We start from the raw sequence: 22,344 nt of genomic DNA, 5'->3' as shown, positions 1-22,344 counted from the left end.
GTGTGTATGTCTTGTGCTGCGTGTATATATTGTAGTATGTATGTATTGTTCAGCGTGTATATATTGCGCTTTGTGTATATATTGCAGGGTATATGTATTGTGCAGTGTGTATGCACTGTCCACTGTACATGTGTTGTACAGTGTATGCATGCACTGTGCACTGTACAAAGGTAGAAAGCATAGTGCGCACTGTACACTGAAAATAATTGAACAATGTGATTACAGTACTGAGGGAGGAAGGTTTTTCATGGGCTCGGTGAAGGGGTCTTGATCCAGTGAACTGATCCTGCCATCCTCTTGTTTGGGTCAGAAGGGGTTATCTAGCATTCACTAGTCGCTGTATTATCCTCTAGGAGATTGACACTTACCAATGAGGATGATAACTGTAGAAGACACGTAATAGATTAACCTAAAGTGCATATAAATATTAGCTTATAACTAGTATATAACACACACACACACACACACACACACACATCCTCGGTAGTATAGTGGTAAGTATCCCCGCCTGTCACGCGGGAGACCGGGGTTCGATTCCCCGCCGGGGAGGAAAGTATTTTGAGTTATGACTCGACGCCTGCAACCACAATTAGGTGAGTACATGTATACACACAAAAAAAATGAGTAAATGAACGGCTGGACTTGCTAGACCGAGGTTCGAGTCCCCGTCCATTCTTCTGTTTATTCATTGACAGTCGTTCTTTACTACTTGTTTTGAGCACATGACGATATAGCTCTGGGGTTATGGGAACAGATGTACTATAAAAGCTTCTGTGGCTGTGGGAAGGGACAGTTACGTTATATAAGCACTATTTGTGAAACCTTCCTATTGTAAGCTTGGTTGCTCAATTTAATTTAACCTAATCCAACTAAATATATTTTAGATAAGTTTACAATAATTTCATAAAAACAAATATAATGAAATATATTTTTTCGTTAGGTTCAGAATGATTTTTGCGAAATTGTTGCATCCACAAATTTTCACTTGCCTTATTCGGCAAGAAGAGCGTTGCTATTTAAGCCTAAATCGCAAGTTTTACCTATTCGGCACGATGTATATATATATATATCTATCTATCTATATATATATATATATATATATATATATATATATATATATATCTATATATATATATATATATATATATATATATATATATATATATATATATATATATATATGTCGTGCCGAATATGTAAAACTGGTCAATTAGCAAGAACTCATTTAAAATTAAGTCCTTTCTAAAAATTTCTCTTATACGTTTAAAGATATATTTTTTTCATTAATGTTGATGTAAAAATTTATAATTTTGCACCAAATGTATCTTAGAAAACTTACCTAACCTTATAATAAAAAGAAAAATTTATTTTAGCCTAACCCAACTAAATATATTTCAGATTTGTTTACAGTAATTTAATACTAAACAAACACAGTGAAATATATTTTTTTCGTTAGGTTCAGAAAGATTTTGGCGAAATTATTGCATACACAAATTTTCACTTGTCCTATATGGCAAGATGAGCGTTGCTATTTAAGCCAAGATCGCAAGTTCTGCCTATTCGGCACGACATATATATATATATATATATATATATATATATATATATATATATATATATATATATATATATATATATATAGGGAGGTAGCACCTCTAGAACTGTTCTGGGGACCCTCCGCCTCAGAGAAAAGAATAAACTTGCTTCAGGGAAAACTCAAGGTTCTGTTCTCCCTGAAACTGTTTGAGAATTTTCTCCTACCACCCCCTATATTTCAAGTATATATATATATATATATATATATATATATATATATATATATATATATATATATATATATATATATATATATATATATATATATATATATATATTACACGTATATAATTAGTGGAAAAAACACCAGAACATGCTCGACACAACACGAAAAATACAATGTGTTTCAAATACATCAATATGCAAATACTCTGAACAGTGGAAATTAGTCAGTAAGGAAAAAATAATGATTTACGAAAAACTAAATGAATTTTGTTAGTGGACGAACAAATAAAATAGAACAATGGAAAAGAGCATAAAATGTTGGCATAAAAAGGGCTTTCAAATATAAATGTTTGAATAGAGGCAACAGGAAGTGGCTAATGAACACAACGGACGAAAGGAAAACTATGAATTGTCTATTGTTTTCATAGAGTTGACTCAGCCCCCTCGTTAAAAGTCTACTCTCTTTCGTTAGTAGTCTACTCAGTGCCTCGTTAAACTTACTCACTCCCTCGTTAAGTCTAATCACTCCCTCGTTAAGTCTAATCACTCTCTCCTTAAAAGTATGATCTCGTTAGATATACATCCTGGTCCATTATGATTCTGTCCACCCTGGGGTCCAAGAGCGTCAGGCATAGTCAGGTCATCATGCTCAGCACGAGCGTAATGAGCTGGTGGTGCTTGGGACATGTCGGGGTCCCGGGAAATAAACGGACGAATGAAGAGGCGATGGCTGTTACTTCCAGCTTGCTCTGTAACAGAACTCTCCCTCTTTCTTTGGCTTCGTGGACCACATACATGGCTGTGTTTTCGGTAAGTGGCGGGTCAGATAAATCCTACCGATGAGCAACAGGGTATACAGGGCTCGGCAGGGTGTGTGTGTGTGTGCGTGTACTCACCTATTTGTACTCGCCTATTTGTGGTTGCAGGGGTCGAGTCTTAGCTCCTGGCCCCGCCTCTTCAATGATTGCTACTGGGTCCTCTCTCTCCCTGCTCCATGAGATTTATCAAACCTCGTCTTGAAACTATGTATGGTTCCCGCCTCCACTACGTCACTTTCTAGGCTGTTCCACTGCCTGACAACTCTGTGACTGAAGAAATACTTCCTAACATCTCTTTGACTCATCCGAGTCTTCAACTTCCAATTGTGACTTCTTGTTTCTGTGTCCCCTCCCTGGAACATCCTGTCTTTGTCCACCTTGTCTATTCCGCGCAGTATTTTATATGTCGTTATCATGTCTCCCCTGACCCTCCTGTCCTCCAGTGTCGTCAGGCCGATTTCCCTTAACCTTTCTTCATAGGACATTCCCCTTAGCTCTGGAACTAACCTTGTCACAAACCTTTGCACTTTCTCTAATTTCTTGACGTGCTTGATGAAGTGCGGGTTCCAAACAGGTGTTGCATACTCCAGTATGGGCGTGACGTACACGGTGTACAGTGTCTTGAACGATTCATTACTAAGGTATCGGAACGCTATTCTCAGGTTTACCAGGCGCCCATATGCTGCAGCAGTTATCTGGTTGATGTTTGCTTCTGGAGACATGCTCGGTGTTATACTCACCCCAAGATCTTTCTCCTTGAGCGAGGTTTGCAGTCTTTGGCCACCTAGCCTATACTCCGTCTGCGGTCTTCTGTGCCCTTCCCTGATCTTCATGACTTTGCATTTGGCGGGGTTAAATTCGAGAAGCCAGTTGCTGGACCAGGTGTCCAGTCTGTCCAGGTCTCTTTGAAGTCCTGTCTGATCCTCATCTGATTTAATTCCCCGCATTAACTTCACATCATCTGCAAAGAGGGACACTTCTGAATCTAACCCTTCCATCATGTTCACATATACCAAAAATAGCACTGGTCCTAGGACCGACCCCTGTGGGACCCCGCTCGTCACAGGTGCCCACTGTGATACTTCATGACGTACCATGACTCGTTGTTGCCTCCCTGTCAGGTATTCTCTGATCCATTGCAGTGCCCTTCCTGTTATATGCGCCTGATCCTCTAGCTTCTGCACTGATCTCTTGTGAGGAACTGTGTCAAAGGCCTTCTTGCAGTCCAAGAAGATGCAATCAACCCACCCCTCTCTCTCGTGTCTTACTTTTGTTACTTTATCATGAAACTCCAGAAGGTTTGTGACACAGAATTTGCCTACCATGAATCCATGCTCTTTGGCGTTTATACTCTTGTTCCGTTCCAGGTGCTCCACCAGTCTCCTGATAATCTTCTTCATAACTTCGCATACTATACACGTCAGTGACACAGGTCTATAGTTTAGTGCCTCTTTTCTGTCTCCTTTTTTGAAAATGGGAACTACATTTGCCGTCTTCCATACCTCAGGTAGTTGCCCAGTTTCCAGGGATGTGTTGAAGATTGTGGTAAGTGGCACACACAGCATATCCGCTCCCTCTCTAAGGACCCATGGGGAGATGTCCGGTCCCATTGCCTTTGAGGTATCAATGTCCCTTAGCAGCTTCTTCACCTCCTCATTTGTATGTATGTCATCCAACACTTGTTGGTATATTCCTTGCTGGTGTCCCCATCTGTTCTGTCCCCCCAGAGGCCTTCCTGTCTCTACTAAAAATACTTCCTTAAATTTCATGTTGAGCTCCTCACATACTTCTTGATCGTTTCTTGTGAGTTCCCCACCTTCTTTCCTCAGCCTTATCACCTGGTCTTTGACTGTTGTCTTCCTCCTAATGTGGCTATACAGCAGTTTCGGGTCAGACTTGACTTTCGATGCTATGTCGTTTTCATACTGTCGCTGGGCCTCCCTCCTTATCTGTGCATACTCGTTTCTGGCTCTTCTACTAATCTCCTTATTTTCCTGGGTCCTTTACCTCCTGTACCTTTTCCATTCTCTGGTGCACTTAGTTTTTGCCTCCCTACACCTTCGGGTAAACCAAGGACTCGCTTTGGTCTTCCTATTATTTCTATTTCCCTTGGAAACAAACCTTTCCTCTGCCTCCTCGCACTTTGTTGCTATATATTCCATCATCTCGTTTAATGATGTCCTCAATGTCTGAACTGCTCAGGGTGAACACAAGATCCAGTCTTGCTGGCTCATCCTCCCCTCTCTCACTGGTAGTGTCCCTGACATGTTGATGCATGAGGTTTTCTAGTACCACGTCCATCATCTTGGCTCTCCATGTTTCGGGACCCCCATGTGGCTCCAGGTTTTCCCAGTCGATCTCCCTGTGGTTGAAATCGCCCATTACCAGTAACTTTGCTCTGCTCGAGTGAGCTGCTCTTGCCACCTCAGCCAGTGTGTCCACCATCGCTCTGTAGTTTTCTTCGTAGTCCTCTCTTGGCCTCCTGCAGTTCTGTGGTGGGTTATACATCACTCCAATGACTACTTTGTTCTCCAAACTGAATTGTACCTAGTATGTAGTCCCTTTCTCCAATCATGTCCATGTTTTCCATTTCCTCAAATCCCCATCGGTTTTTTATGACCAGTGCAACCCCTCCTCCCCCTCTACTCCTATCTTTCCTCAGGATCTGATATCCCGGTGGGAAGATTGCATCTGTTATTGTCTCAGCGAGTTTCGTTTCTGTGAGTGCTATGATGTCTGGGGATTTCTCGCTGATTCTTTCGTGCCACTCCTCGTATTTATTCGTTATTCCGTCCGCGTTTGTGTTCCAAACTTTCAGCTTCTTTTCTATCGCTGTGGTCCTGGGAGAATATTGGGGTTGGGGGAGTGAAAGCCTTGATGGGGGCTTATGGGGGGCTGTGGTGTGGGTGGGGTTTGTGATGAGGGGGGTGGGGTCAGAATGCCATAGGGGGCAGCTGTTGGGGTGAGGTTTGTGGTGTGGGGGTTGGTGGCAGAGGGAACAGTGTGTGGGTTCTGGTTTAGATTGCTCAGTTGCGTTGGGATTGTCACGGTTGGAGTATTTCTGTGGGGTGTGTTTGCCCTTCCTCCTGTGTGTGTGTGTGTGTGTGTGTGTGTGTGTGTGTGTGTGTGTGTATTTGACCATGTTTTAACAAAATTCATCACTTTGGAACAGTTCTGAGAACCAGACACACGCACCTCGATCACTGCCACTAGCTTGTAGGTGCTCCTGACTCACTCTGCTAGTTGTGAATGTGTGACTATATGACTATGGAATGAATGTCTTACGACCGTGTAGCTTTGTGTCTTGTGACCATGTACCTTAGGACTGTGTGACTGTTTGTCTTGTGACCGTGTAGCTTAGGACTGTGTGACTGTCTTGTGACCGTGTAGCTTAGGATTGTGTGGCTGTTTGTCTTGTGACCGTGTAGCTTTGAACTGTGTGTCTTGTGACCGTGTAGCTTTGAACTGTGTGTCTTGTGACCGTGTAGCTTTGAACTGTGTGTCTTGTGACCGTGTAGCTTAAGATTGTGTGACTGTTTTTCTTGTGACCGTGTGGCTTTGAACTGTGTGTCTGTGTGTCTTGTGACCGTGTAGCTTTGGACTGTGTGGCTTTGTGATTTTGCCCACTGGTTTGGCCTTTTCGCTCGGCTTTCGATTTGTATAATTAACTTGGGTGGGACCTCGATGAACTTTAAGGAAGGGTGCTTTACTACTAATATATATATATATATATATATATATATATATATATATATATATATATATATATATATATATATATATATATATATATATATATATATATATATATATATATATATGCCGAATAGGCAGAAGTTTCGATCTTGGCTTAAATAGCAACGCTCATCTTGCCATATAGGACAAGCGAAAATTTGTGTATGCAATAATTTCGACAAAATCATTCTGAACCTAACGAAAAAAATATATTTCACTGTGTTTGTTTAGTATTAAATTACTGTAAACAAATTTAAACTATATTTAGTTGGGTTAGGCTAAAATAAATTGTTCTTGTTATAATAAGGTTATGTAAGTTTTCTAAGATTCTTTTGGAGCAAAATTAAAAATTTTTACATTAACATTAATGAAAAAAATATATCTTTAAACGTATAAGAGAAAATTTTAGAAAGGACTTAATTTTAAATGAGTTCTTGCTAATTGACCAGTTTTACATATTCGGCACGACATATATATATATATATATATATATATATATATATATATATATATATATATATATATATATATATATATATATATATATATATATATATATATATATATATATATATATATATATATATATATATATATATATATATATATATATATATATATATATATATATATATATATATATATATAATTATATGTATACATACTGCTTATTATTTTAAGGTGGTTTTTCGTGTTGTTTATATATATTTTTTGATACTCTGTTTTACGTTGAGTGTTCGTTGGTGTTTTTTTTATTCGTAAGCTCATTGATTATGTCGCCCAAGTGAATCTTCCGGGTTAAAGCGGATCGTCCAGGTCAAAGTGAATCTCCCGGGTCAGAGTGAGTCTCCCAGGTCACAGTGGGCCCTCCAACTCAAAGTGCGTCTCCCAGGTCGAAGTGGGTCTCCCAGGTCAAGTTACCTTTCATATCTCACAATTTCCTTCTCTCATTAAGGTTATACTTTGTCTCTTGTTAAAATCATACTTTCTCGTTAAGAATATCTCGTTCTCTGTCTCGTCATCTCTAGTGCTCACTGTATACACTCATTTTCCCCATCAAAAACATACTCTCTAACTCGTTAAGTACGTACTCTTTCTCGTTAAAAACATGTTCTATCATTAAGAGTATACTGTCTCCTTGAGAGCATACCCTCTCCTTTGTTAAGTGTGGGGGTTCTAAGTGGAGAGAAGACTCACACTTCCCCATCACTGCAGTCGAACATAAACTTGTCAATATTGCAGAACAATTGGGTTGTCACAGTTCTTGCCACACAATGGGAAAACAACGAAATTTTTTTTGTTTGGTAATCCTAAGGGGATTTACTCCTCATCGTGATTCTGTGGCTGACTTAGGCGGCTGCCTGTGGGTGGTGGTGGTGAGGGATGTGGTGAGGAGGGTGGTGGTAGTGGTGATGAGGATGGTAGTAGGGGTGAGGGATGTGGTGATGAGGGTGGTAGTTAGGGTGAGGGATGTGGTGAGGAAGGGTGGTGGTGAGGGACCTTAAGTGAAGGAGCGTGGTGGTGGTGAGGGACCTTAAGTGAAGGAGCGTGGTGGTTGTGAGGGACCTTAAGTGAAGGAGGGTGGTGGTTGTGAGGGACCTAGTTAGGGAGTAAGTGGTGGTAGTTGGGAGAGAATTGGTTATGGTGGTCGGGTGGTGGTGATAGTGAGGGAGGTGTAATGGCCTTAAAGAAAAGATCTTCAGCCCGAAGATGAAAACGGGACAACCACCAGCCATGTAGACCAAGGCCAGTGTGGTCCATTTACATATGCAGAGAGGAGAGGCGCAAAAGACAGGAGTTGCTGCAATATTAGCATATATCACTGACCTTCAAACTATGCTAAGTTGTAGAGAAGATTGTAAAGGAGGAGAATATTGGAGCATCAGTATGCATGATTTGTTGGAGAAAACAGCGTGAGTTTAGAAGCAGGGAATGTCGTTTTGAAAATTTATAAGGCAGTCACAGAGGCAAATAAAAACATGTGTGGATTGCACCATTCTGATCTGCAAGAAAGTATTTGACACGATACACCATCAGAGACCGAGCCACAATTTTCAAGAAGAGGCAGGCATGAGGTGCAGCGCTCAGGTGGATCAGGGAGTACGAGAAAGGCAGGGCAGAGAGAATAACATCACGGTTAAGGCATCTGGCAGAGAAACTAAGATCACGGGGCATCTGGATAGGTCAGAGTAAAGATCAGAATACCTCGCAGATCAGTACAAAGACTGCTATAAAAAGATCTAAGTTATATTATACTAACTAGTTAGTAAATAAGACATGTGTAACATCAGGGTATCCAGATTTGAGAATTTTTTCGCCACTTAGGTGAAACTTTTTTCAAATAAAGATACCCATCGAATAGAGCTACTTCTCTAACAGACAGATTAGAACAGATTAGAAATTTGTATATTTACTGATGTACTATTACGAGAGATATTAATGGAGAGGCAGATTTCAAGTACCGCTGAAGAGACTGCAGTCTAACAAGTGGCTGCTGGAGTCAATACCAATAAATGCAAAATCATGCGGTCTGGGGAAAGAAAACCAGAAATAAAGTTGTAATAGCTTAATAAACTATTACGTCACTTCATTAATCTACGAAGATTCAGCCTGTACCAACACGTACAACATTATACGGGAGACTTTCAGAGTTGTGTGAGATTACACTGCAGGTCTCGTCAAAGTATGACTTGAGGTGTGGAAATTAAGACTGATAATTACTACGCGTGATGCTCTCTAGACAAAGTGTCTCATTTCAAAGATCCGAGTAGCGAGGAATAAGTAATGGAGGATAAATTGTATTTATGTGATGGAATGATTCGTGGTGATAGCTGGCTTGTGTGTGGGGAGGGGAAGTCAGGTGATCAGTTCGAGCATACGGTCAAGTTTATTAACTATCACAGTCCACCTTCCACTACTGTGACCTAACACTTACCGACTACATTGCACCAACCACCACTACATTCTCTAGTTGGGAATGAACCTCTACCTACTCCATCTACCTCGGCTACACAATCCTTCCATCTATCATCCGTTATTTTTCACATAATACAGACTCGAAGAAACAAAATTTAAATAAAATGGTCTATGGGGTTAACATGATGCCAAACACGTAGCTAGAGAAACACTCCAGGTACTTAACTTCAGGGCCATTTGCGATATTAGTAAATATCAGAATAACATTCAAGGATCTAAAGAATCTCTCAGTATATTATACATTATGGATGTCTTACCTATCACCAAGTATGTAATCCCAGCGAGGAACCTCCAACTGGTGAAGTATGTGCAGAAACTTAAAAGTTTCGTAGGTTCGCAGTCAGACTGGTCCCAAAAATGAGAGTAATAAATTATGAATAGACACTAAAGAAAAATGAACCTTGAAGATCTTGGAAAAGAAGAGGAGAGTGTGAGGGGGGGGGGTGAGCAGGGAATACTTAAAGCATAAAAAAATCAGGAAATCGACATGGCATATTGGGATATTCTTTTTAATTATGAGAAGACCAGAGAGTAGAAGCCATGTGTGGAAGATAAGAGACAGAAGAGTCACTGGATGGGAGTGAAGCTGACTGACGTATTTCAAGATGCGGGTCGTCCAGGTGCCAAGACTGCGACCAAGTTGGTGAGTGCTTACAACCAAAATTCATTTTTTTTTTTGAAAGTAGGAAAAGAGAATAAAAAAAATTCTCTCAGCTGAATTCTACAAATATTCATTTTCAACTTCCTATAACCTGCTTTCACATATAGGTACAAAAGAACTGTTTCCCACTGCTCTCACTCCAGGTTCAGCCTCATAAGCACACTTCTTAAAATACTCATACTCCTATTTCCCCAGGTGTTCCAACACTACACCCACACCTTACCTACTATTTCAGATACACCTCACTTATTAATTCCTGTAAATGTCTACCATTCAAAACTTGCCATTTTAATTTGATTTCGCTCAGTGTTAGGGCAACCAATTTGCTTTCATTAGTTACATTCATTAGTTACATGAATTGGAAACTAAATACTAGAGGAATAAGAACTTTCAAGGCATACACACAGATGTACAGTGTATACGGAATGTAAGTAGAAGTTTACAGCAAATTCTTGACATGAGATGAAGAAAATCCAGCAATCCTGTCAGATTGCCGAACATTTAAAGAGATTTTCGTTGCAAACTCCAGTGACAGAATGGCTGTGTCACTTCCGTACTGATTCCATCAGACATTCACTATTAAGACTTCCTTCATTTTCCTTTTAGTTGTTGCAGGAAAATGGGAAAACTAGCTCCTTCCTCCTGGTAGGTTACTTGCCTTCAGAGTCATACACGACTACGGGGAAAGAATTCAAACTTAATCCAGGGAATTGGAGAGACAAGTTACAGAGTTGGGAAACTAATTAAAGAAACGTGTGAGAGAGTAGAGATAAGCGAATAACCAGAGTTAGTTACAGCAATCTCCCCTGGATGGTTGTCTACCATCCTTCCCTGGATGGTTGTTGTCTACCAGTCTCCCTTGGATGGGTGTTGTCTACCATCCTCTTGATGGTTGCTGTCTACAATCCTCCTTTGGATGGTTGCTGTCTACCAGTCTCCCTTGGGTGGTTGTTGTCTACCAGTCTCCCTTGGATGGTTGTCTACCATCTTCCTCTGGATGGTTGTTGTCTACCATCCTCCTCTGGATGGTTGTTGTCTACCATCCTCCTCTGCATGATTGTTGTCTACCAGTCTCCCTTCGATGGTTGTTGTCTGCCATCCTCCTCTGGATGGTTGTTGTCTACCAGTCTCCCTTGAATGGTTGTTGTCTACCAGTCTCCCTTGGATGGTTGTCTACCATCTTCCTCTGGATGGTTGTTGTCTACCATCCTCCTCTGGATGGTTGTTGTCTACCATCCTCCTCTGGATGGTTGTTGTCTACCATCCTCCTCTGGATGGCTGTTGTCTACCATCCTCCTCTGGATGGCTGTTGTCTACCATCCTCCTCTGGATGGTTGTTGTCTACCATCCTCCTCTGGATGGCTGTTGTCTACCATCCTCTGGATGGTTGTTGTCTACCATCCTCCTCTGGATGGTTGTCTACCATCCTCCTCTGGATGGTTGTTGTCTACCATCCTCCTCTGGATGGTTGTTGTCTACCATCCTCCTCTGGATGGTTGTTGTCTACCATCCTCCTCTGGATGGTTGTTGTCTACCATCCTCCTCTGGATGGTTGTTGTCTACCATCCTCTGGATGGTTGTTGTCTACCATCCTCCTCTGGATGGTTGTTGTCTACCGTCCTCCTCTGGATGGTTGTTGTCTACCATCCTCCTCTGGATGGTTGTTGTCTACCATCCTCCTCTGGATGGTTGTTGTCTACCATCCTCCTCTGGATGGTTGTTGTCTACCATCCTCCTCTGGATGGTTGTCTACCATCCTCCTCTGGATGGTTGTTGTCTACCATCCTCCTCTGGATGGTTGTTGTCTACCATCCTCCTCTGGATGGTTGTTGTCTACCATCCTCCTCTGGATGGTTGTTGTCTACCATCCTCCTCTGGATGGTTGTTGTCTACCATCCTCCTCTGGATGGTTGTTGTCTACCATCCTCCTCTGGATGGTTGTTGTCTACCATCCTCCTCTGGATGGTTGTTGTCTACCATCCTCCTCTGGATGGTTGTTGTCTACCATCCTCCTCTGGAAGGTTGTTGTCTACCATCATCCTCATGACTCTGATGGTTGTTGTCTACCATCCTCCTCTGGATGTGTCTACCATCCTCCTCTTGTTGTCTACCATCCTCCTCTGGATGGTTGTTGTCTACCATCCTCCTCTGGATGGTTGTTGTCTACCATCCTCCTCTGGATGGTTGTTGTCTACCATCCTCCTCTGGATGGTTGTTGTCTACCATCCTCCTCTGGATGGTTGTTGTCTACCATCCTCCTCTGGATGGTTGTTGTCTACCATCCTCCTCTGGATGGTTGTTGTCTACCATCCTCCTCTGGATGGTTGTTGTCTACCATCCTCCTCTGGATGGTTGTTGTCTACCATCCTCCTCTGGATGGTTGTTGTCTACCATCCTCCTCTGGATGGTTGTTGTCTACCATCCTCCTCTGGATGGTTGTTGTCTACCATCCTCCTCTGGATGGTTGTTGTCTACCATCCTCCTCTGGATGGTTGTTGTCTACCATCCTCCTCTGGATGGTTGTTGTCTACCATCCTCCTCTGGATGGTTGTTGTCTACCATCCTCCTCTGGATGGTTGTTGTCTACCATCCTCCTCTGGATGGTTGTTGTCTACCATCCTCCTCTGGATGGTTGTTGTCTACCATCCTCCTCTGGATGGTGGATGGTTGTCTACCATCCTCCTCTGGATGGTTGTTGTCTACCATCCTCCTCTGGATGGTTGTTGTCTACCATCCTCCTCTGGATGGTTGTTGTCTACCATCCTCCTTTGGATGGTTGTTGTCTACCATCCTCCTTTGGATGGTTGTCTACCATCGTCCTCTGGATGGTTGTTGTCTACATCTTCCTCTGGATGGTTGTTGTCTACCATCTTCCTCTGGATGGTTGTTGTCTACCATCGTCCTCTGGATGGTTGTTGTCTACCATCGTCCTCTGGATGGTTGTCTACCATCCTCCTCTGGAAGGTTGTTGTCTACCATCCTCTGGATGGTTGTTGTCTACCATCCTTCTCTGAATGGTTGTCTACCATCCTATGGATGGTTGTCTACCATCCTATGGATGGTTGTTGTCTACCATCCTCCTCTGGATGGTTGTCTACCATTCTCCTCTGGATGGTTGTCTACCATCCTCCTCTGGATGGTTGTTGTCTACCATCCTCCTCTGGATGGTTGTTGTCTACCATCCTCCTCTGGATGGTTGTTGTCTACCATCCTCCTCTGGATGGTTGTTGTCTACCATCCTCCTCTGGATGGTTGTTGTCTACCATCCTCCTCTGGATGGTTGTTGTCTACCATCCTCCTCTGGATGGTTGTTGTCTACCATCCTCCTCTGGATGGTTGTTGTCTACCATCCTCCTCTGGATGGTTGTTGTCTACCATCCTCCTCTGGATGGTTGTTGTCTACCATCCTCTTCTGGATGGTTGCTGTCTACCATTCTCTTCTGGATGGTTGTTGTCTACCATTCTCTTCTGGATGGTTGTTGTGTACCATCCTCCTCTGGATGGTTGTTGTCTACCATCCTCCTCTGGATGGTTGTCTACCATCCTTATCTGGATGGTTGTCTACCATCCTCCTCTGGATGGTTGTTGTCTACCATCCTCCTCTGGATGGTTGTTGTCTACCATCCTCCTCTGGATGGTTGTTGTCTACCATCTTCCTCTGGATGGTTGTTGTGTACCATCCTCCTCTGGATGGTTGTTGTCTACCATCCTCCTCTGGATGGTTGTTGTCTACCATCCTCCTCTGGATGGTTGTTGTCTACCATCCTCCCCTGGATGATTGTTGTCTACCAGTCTCCCTTGGATGGTTGTCTACCAGTCTCCCTTGGATGGTTGCCTACCATCCTTCCTTGGTTGGCTGTTGTCTATCATCCTCCCCTGGATGGGTATTGTCTACCATCCTCCTCTAGATGGTTGTCTATTAATCTCCCTGGATGGTTGTTGTCTAGTAATCTCTCTGGATGGTTGTTGTCTAGTAATCTCTCTGGATGGTTGTTGTCTAGTAACCTCCCTGGATGATTGTCTATCAGTCTGTATTAATGGTTGTTGTATGTTATACATAATCAAGCATGATATTATACAAACAGAATTCAATGTATTACTTAACAAAGGAAATATATGAATCACCAATAAATAACAGGATTATTCATTCTTAAACACAAAAACCTAAGTTAACGTGATGCACAAAGAAAAATATTACTGCTTAAATCAACATGGTGTAATTGAAAGGCTTTTGAAGTGGGAATATTCGTGTTTGCTGACTCTTTGATGCCGCTAATTAGTGGAGGCCAAAAGATATTTTTTTATACCGACAAAATACACGAAGGAAGGCAATCCAAATTGGATTTTATTGCCTGAAAACCACTCGCAGTATAAGACTTTAAATGTAATGCGTGTGCCTTCTCGTGCACGCATGCGTGCGTGCATCCAAAACCAGTGGAGTTTTGAGGGGGTTGGAAGTAGTGGACGGTAGGGAAGCAAAGGACTATACTGTAGGAACACTTCAGACTGGGAGTTCCAAGGTGGTGATTGCAGTGATGTACAACCCACCTGAATAGCAGGAGGCCAAGACAATGAGAACACACCAATGGTTGATACACTAGCTGAGGTTGCCAGAAGGGTGCACATGGGCAGGGCAAAATTACTAGTTGTGGGTGATTTCAATAACAAGGAGATTGACTGGGTAAATCTGGAGCCACACCGGAGACCAGAAACATGGAGGACCAGAATGATGGAAGTGGTACTGGAAAACCTCATGCATCAGCATGTTAGGAACACTACCAGAGAGAGAGAGAGAGAGAGGAGAGGGTGAACCAGCAAGGCTGGACCTCATATTCACCTTGAGTAGTTCAGACATTGAGGACATGACATATGAAATGTCCCTCGGATCTAGTGATCACGTGGTCCTGAGCTTCGAATACACTGTAGAGCTACAGGTGGAGAGGGAAGCAGGGCGAGTAGGATGGCAGAAGCCAAACTCCAAAAGAGAGGGCTACACAGGTATGATTAATTTCCTGCACGAGGTACAGTGGGAAAGTGAACCGGTGGGAAAAACAGGGAAAGAAGTGATGGAATACGTGACCACAAAATGTAAAGAGGCAGAGGAGAGGTTCGTACCTAAGGGCAACAGACTCAATTGGAAGACCAGAACTAGCCCTTGGTTCGCCCAGAGGTGTAGAGAGGCTAAAACTAAGTGCACTAAGGAATGGAAAAACGTATAAAAGACAAAGGACCCAGGTAATCAGGCTGAGGAAGGAAGAAAGGGAGATCACAAGAAACGACAAAGTATGTGAAAAGCTAAACACGAACTTTAAGGAAGTATTTTCACTGAGACAGACTGGACTACAGAAGACCCGAATGGTAGAGTACACTAGCAAGATTGGACACACTACACACAACCCAGGAGGAAGTAAAGCGGCTGCTAAGTGAACTAGGTACCTCAAAGGCGGTGGGACCGGACATCTCTCCGTGGGTCCCGCGAGAAGGGGCAGAGCCACTGTGTGCCACTAACAATCTTCAACACATCTGTCGAAACAGGGCAACTTCCTTGGTGTGGAAAACAGTAAATGTAGTTCCAATCTTTAAGAAAAGAGACAGGCATGTAGCATTAAACTACAGACCAGTGTCACTGACATGTATAGCATGCAAAGTCGTGGAGAAGCTTATCAGGAAAAGACTGGTAGAGCACTTAGAAAGGAATGAGCTTATACACGATAACCAGCACAGTTTCAGGGAGGAGGAATCGTGTGTCAGATAATCTACTGGGGTTTTACGATAAGGTGACAAAGTGAGACAGGGGAGAGAGGGGGGGATGGGTAGACTGCATTTTCTTGGACTGTGGAAAGGCTCTCGACACAATTCCGCACAAGAGATTAGTGCAAAAGCTGGAGGAGCAGGCAGGAATAACAGGGAAGGCACTGCAATGGATCAGACAGTACTTGACAGGAAGGAAACAACGAGTGATTGTACGTGACGAGGTGTTAGAGTGGGCGCCTGTGACGAGTGGGATTCCACAAGGGTCAGTCCTAGGGCCGGTGTTATTTCAGGTATATGTAAATGACATGAGGGAAGTGATAGATTCAGAGGTGTCCTTGTTTCCGGACGGCGTGAAGCTAATGCGAATTCGAATGAGAATTCGAGTGGATGAAGATCAGGTAGAACTACAAAGGGATCTGGACAAGGTGCAAGCCTGGTCCAACAACTGACTCCTGGAATTTAACGCCACCAAGTGCAAAGTTATACAGATTGGAGGGCCAAAGAAGACCTCAGACAGAGCACAGGACAGGGGGCCAAAGACTGCAAAACCGCACTCAAGGAAAAGGATCTTTCGATGAGTATAATACTGAGCACATCTCCTGAGGAACACATCAACCAACTAACTGCTATATATATGGACGCCTTAGCAAGGAATCTTTCAAGACTCTGTGCATCGTGTACGTTAGACCCATATTGAAGTATGCAGCACCAGTATGGAACCCACACCTGGTCAAGCACGTCAAAAAATTGGAGAAAGTGCAAAGGTTTGCAACAAGACTAGTCCTGGAGCTAAGGGAATTGACAAGGTGGATAGGGACAGGATGTTTCAGAGATGGGACGCAGTCATAAGGGGTCACAAATGGAAGTTAAAGACTCAAATGAGTCACAGGGATGTTAGGAAATATTTCTTCAGTCATGGAGTTGTCAGGAAGTGGAACAATCTGAAGAGTGATGTAACGGAGGCAGGATCCATACGTAGCTTTAAGAAGAGACACGATAAAGATCATGGTGCAGGGAGAGAATGAACTTAGTAGCGACCAGCGAAGAGTCGGTGCCAAGAGCTGTGACTCGACCCCTCCAACCAGGTAAGTACAAATAGGTAGGTAAGTACACACAGACACACTTTTTTCTTTTTACATTCTCGATATTTTAGATGCTCTGCTAATTGCGGGACAGCAGTCTCTGACTAGTCAAGCTGCACTTGATCGAGGCACAGAGGACATACTTGAAATATCGTGGCAAGATTCAGGTGTTGTGAGTGTTGGTTGAGATGAAGCTCCTGCAAGGAACACTAAGAGTAACTTACCAAACTTGAGTTGGTGTTAACCTTTCTTACATATAAGACGAGCATTTTCTTAAGTAATGCTGTTGGTTGAATTCCGCCTGATCTACGCCTCTACAGATATTTAACATTTATTTTTCAAAGTTAATGTAAATTAACTTAAATTAAACTATAATTAACCAGCATTAGCAAAATAACATACAGGTTACGTCTGGCAGCGCTGGACACACAGCAGTCTGTTGCAGCGTTGTTATCAACACGCTGTTCAGTTGGATGGTATGTTGGTTATTATTATCAGGGGAAAGCGTTGAATCCATAGGGGTCATGTAGCACCTGGGGAATGGAAGACAATCATGTTTGATCCAAGGAAGGGGATTACAGATACAGTTTCTTGAATCAAGATCCTCTACCCTGCATGAAGGTACCCCGCTTGAGGGAGGATGTGTTGCTGTGGTGTTCACTGGAATTACTCTTGTTGTAGACTACTCAAGTATTCATGGCTTGTTGCAAGGGATATCCTTGACTTTTTTGTGTGCGCTGAGTTACAGCAAAAAAAAAATTTGCTTTTACCCAAAAATATTTTTTTATATTCTAAAAGCGATGGAAAATGGCAAAAATTCCTTTTAATTCATTACAAAGAAGCCTGAACTATTACGCTTTCAAAATTGTGTATTACTAGGTACAGACAACTTGTTTAACAGTAAAGATGAGTTTCTTACAGTTACCACTACCTCGGGAGGGATATTAACTCAGGATAACCCAAGACAGCCATGCAGCGTGGCTTGTTACCGTTGTGATCCTCCTCCCAGGATGCCACCCAAGACACGTCACTAATATCAAGATACGTGCTAGGGGAAGATGGGAAGCAGGTGTAAGGAGGCTTCCTTATACGGTCTGGTCTGGTCAAGTTTTCGAACCCGGCTGCTTTCAGTTGAATCGAACGCTGTATAACCAGTTATCGAAGACAAGCATCGTGCCTCGGGGGTCGTCCCTCTGGGGTCGTCCCTTTTGGGGTTGTCCCTCGGGAATAGTTCTGAAAGAGTCGTCCTCGTTTGCACTAAACTTGTGACAGTGCCTTTATGGTGGCCTGGGTGGCACTCTAGGGTCCTCACACTATCTGTCCCTTCTTTATTACCTTCATTTTCTTACGAGATTCCAAGCGTCAGTTCTCCTGTCTTCTAATAATATGTTATTTTTCCCCTATAAAGCTCAAACCTCTACATTACAATTGTCCTCAAAGATTTGTTAAGTTATACCGTGAATTAAGGAAAAGATCCTAGACTTCACTTTACGAGAACAGACAAAGCAAATATAGTAATTATGGACATGGTAAATTATTATAAGGGCAAAAAAACATGATATTAGGAGACAAGGAAACTCACGCGCCTCTTAATTAACGCTTCCTTTAAACTTACTAATACTGTTTAAGTCAACTTAGGTTATATAAACCTAGACAAACATATATTCAGCCACAAATAACCAAATTAAAAACAAAATGGCAGCCATACGTTTGGCAGCGCTGTGCCTAAGAACAACCAGGAAACGTTATCTGCACAAGCATCACTGATGCTGGGATGGTTCCCTTCAAGGAAGGTGCATTGATACCAGTGAGGGGTTCTTGATTCTAGAAATTAGACTTGTCCTTCCTTTCCTTGAATGGAATTGGAATGCTTCCCTTTCCTCAGGGAACAGATGTTCCGTAGCTTGATTAATAGCGCACTCAGCTCACCCACTGAGATCCTTGGTTCGATCTCCGGTACGGGTGTAAACATTAGGACGTGTTTCCTTAAGACACCTGCTGTCCATGTTCCCCTACCAGTAAAATAGGTACCTGTATGTTAGTCGACTGGTGTGGGTCGCATCCTGGGGACAAAATTGACCTAATTATCCCCAAAATGCTCTGCATAACAAGGGGCTTTCTATATTTTTCCCTTTCCTCAGGCGCTGTATAACACCTTAGTGTTTACCTATTGTCCTTGCTTCAAAACACGATCCTCTCACCACCCCCAGAGGCAAATTTCGTACACGCAGATTTAACAGTTCCTTTCTTTGAACACATTACAGTGTCAATGTCTGGATGATCTTCACCTGTACATAAAGAATATTATTGTAGGTTTATGGAGTGCATCCTAAATATGCGTCTAGTTACCCAGTGACATTGTATACCGAGAAATATGTTAAAACACGATGTGTGGTTTATGGCAGTTTATTGAGAACAAGTTTCCTCCTCTTAATAAAATACCATAAACCGCATATTGTGTTATTAAGACGTGTTGTTAAGCGCAAATAAGAATATTTCATGAACGAGAGGACAGTGAAAGTCACGTTGTTACGTTCATAAGGATGGGAATCATCACAACATTCCACAGGAGACTGTGACCAGGGAATAATCACATCATTCCTCAGGAGATTGTGACCTGATCACATCATTCCTCGGGAGACTGTGACCTGGGAGTCGTCACATCATTCCTCAGGAGACTGTGACCTGGGAATCATCACATCATTCCTCAGGGGACTGTGACCTGGGAATCATCACATCATTCCTTAGGAGACTGTCACCTGGGAATCATCACATCATTCCTCAGGAGACTGTGACCTGGGAATCATCACATTCCTCAGCAGACTGTGACCTGGGAATCATTCCTCAGGAGACTGTGACCTGGGAATCATCACAACATTCCTCGGGAGACTGTGACCTGAGTCATCACATCATTCATCAGGAGATTGTGACCTGGGAGTCGTCACATCATTCTTCAGGAGACTGCGACCTGGGAGTCATCACATCAGTTCTCAGGAGACTGTGACCTGGGAATCATCACATCATTCCTCAGGAGACTGTGACCTGGGACTCATCACATCATTACTCAGGAGACTGTGACCTGGGACTCATCACATCATTACTCAGGAGACTGTGACCTGGGACTCATCACATAATTACTCAGGAGACTGTGACCTAGGAATCATTACTCAGGAGACTGTCCTGGGAATCACATCATTACTCAGGAGACTGTGACCTGGGAATCATCACAACATTCCTCAGGAGACTGTGACCTGGGAATCATCACATTTCTCAGGAGACTGTGACCTGGGAATCATCACAACATTCCTCAGGAGACTGTGACCTGGGAATCATCACATTTCTCAGGAGACTGTGACCTGGGAATCATCACATTTCTCAGGAGACTGTGACCTGGGAATCACAACATTCCTCAGGAGACTGTGACCTGGGAATCATCACATTCCTCAGGAGACTGTGACCTGGGAATCATCACATTTCTCTGGAGACTGTGACCTGGGAATCATCGCAACATTCCTCAGGAGACTGTGACCTGGGAATCACAACATTCCTCAGGAGACTGTGACCTGGGAATCATCACATTTCTCAGGAGACTGTGACCTGGGAATCATCACATTCCTCAGGAGACTGTGACCTGGGAATCATCACATTCCTCAGGAGACTGTGACCTGGGAATCATCACAACATTCCTCAGGAGACTGTGACCTGGGAATCATCACATTCCTCAGGAGACTGTGACCTGGGAATCATCACATTCCTCAGGAGACTGTGACCTGGGAATCATCACAACATTCCTCAGGAAATTGTGACCTGGGAATCATCACAACATTCCTCAGGAGACTGTGACCTGGGAATCATCACATTCCTCAGGAGACTGTGACCTGGGAATCATCACATTCCTCAGGAGACTGTGACCTGGGAATCATCACATTCCTCAGGAGACTGTGACCTGGGAATCATCACATTCCTCAGGAGACTGTGACCTGGGAATCATCACATTCCTCAGGAAACTGTGACCTGGGAATCATCACATTCCTCATGAGACTGTGACCTGGGAATCATCACATTCCTCATGAGACTGTGACCTGGGAATCATCACATTCCCCAGGAGACTGTGACCTGGGAATCATCACATTCCTCAGGAGACTGTGACCTGGGAATCATCACATTTCTCAGGAGACTGTGACCTGGGAATCATCACATTTCTCAGGAGACTGTGACCTGGGAATCATCACATTCCCCAGGAGACTGTGACCTGGGAATCATCACATTCCCCAAAACAAGACCTCAATTTCATCGCCAAATACCATTTATTTCCATTCCCCAGGAGACTGTGACCTGGGAATCATCACATTCCCCAGGAGACTGTGACCTGGGAATCATCACATTCCCCAGGAGACTGTGACCTGGGAATCATCACAGCTCCATTCTCAAATTTATCCAAAACGCACTGAATTCAGTTTTCAAATTTGGTTCGGTGGAAGCTTGTTGACTGAGCTCGTTCATTAGAGCTGTTGTTGTTCATTACAGACTGGTTGTTCATTAGAGCTGTTGTTGTTCATTACAGACTGGTTGTTCATTAGAGCTGTTGTTGTTCATTACAGACTGGTTGTTCATTAGAGCTGTTGTTGTTCATTACAGACTGGTTGTTCATTAGAGCTGTTGTTGTTCATTACAGACTGGTTGTTCATTAGAGCTGTTGTTGTTCATTACAGACTGGTTGTTCATTAGAGCTGTTGTTGTTCATTACAGACTGGTTGTTCATTAGAGCTGTTGTTGTTCATTACAGACTGGTTGTTCATTAGAGCTGTTGTTGTTCATTACAGACTGATTGTTCATTAGAGCTGTTGTTGTTCATTACAGACTGGTTGTTCATTAGAGCTGTTGTTCATTACAGACTGGTTGTTCATTAGATCTGTTGTTGTTCATTACAGACTGGTTGTTCATTAGAGCTGTTGTTGTTCATTACAGACTGGTTGTTCATTAGAGCTGTTGTTGTTCATTAGATACTGGTTGTTCATTACAGACTGGTTGTTCATTAGAAACTGGTTGTTTTTAGAGCTTTGTTGTTTATTAGATACTGATTGTTCATTAGATACTGGTTGTTCATTAGATGCTGGTTGTTCATTAGATACTGGTTGTTCATTAGAGCTTGGCTGTTCATTAGAGTTTGGCTGTTCATTAGAGCTTGGCTGTTCATTAGAGCTTGGATGTTCATTAGAGCTTGGCTGTTCATAAGAGCTTGGTTGTTCATTAGAGCTTGGTTGTTCATTAGAGCTTGGCTGTTCATTAGAGCTTGGTTGTTCATTAAAGCTTGATTGTTCACTAGAGACTGGTTCATTAGATACTAGTCGTTCATGAGAGACTGGTGGTGCATGAGACACTCAGAGAGATTATCTAAGAATTCAGTAACTGACAAAATCAGTGACCTGCCTTGTGGAAATGTTATACACTTGCATTTGGCCTCAGTTGTTCCTAGTATTGAACTTTTTTCAGTTTTGTTTAGCTGTTAAAATATCTCATGAATATAAAATTCTTTGTTGTTAATTACTGTACATTA

The 22,344-nt window shown here is 42.7% G+C and overlaps 1 non-coding gene across 1 annotated transcript; it reads left to right on the top strand.

Moving 5' to 3' along the window:
- Nucleotides 1-477: 477 nt before the first annotated feature.
- On the top strand, nucleotides 478-549 carry TRNAD-GUC (transfer RNA aspartic acid (anticodon GUC)). The gene has a single exon. It is a non-coding gene; the product is annotated as a tRNA-Asp (tRNA).
- The last annotated feature ends 21,795 nt before the right edge of the window (nucleotides 550-22,344 follow it).

This window comes from Cherax quadricarinatus, chromosome 5, assembly GCF_038502225.1.
Source record: "Cherax quadricarinatus isolate ZL_2023a chromosome 5, ASM3850222v1, whole genome shotgun sequence".
NCBI lineage: Eukaryota > Metazoa > Arthropoda > Malacostraca > Decapoda > Parastacidae > Cherax > Cherax quadricarinatus.
Note: the sequence above shows the minus strand (reverse complement) of the source record. Positions and strands in the feature narration are given on the sequence as shown.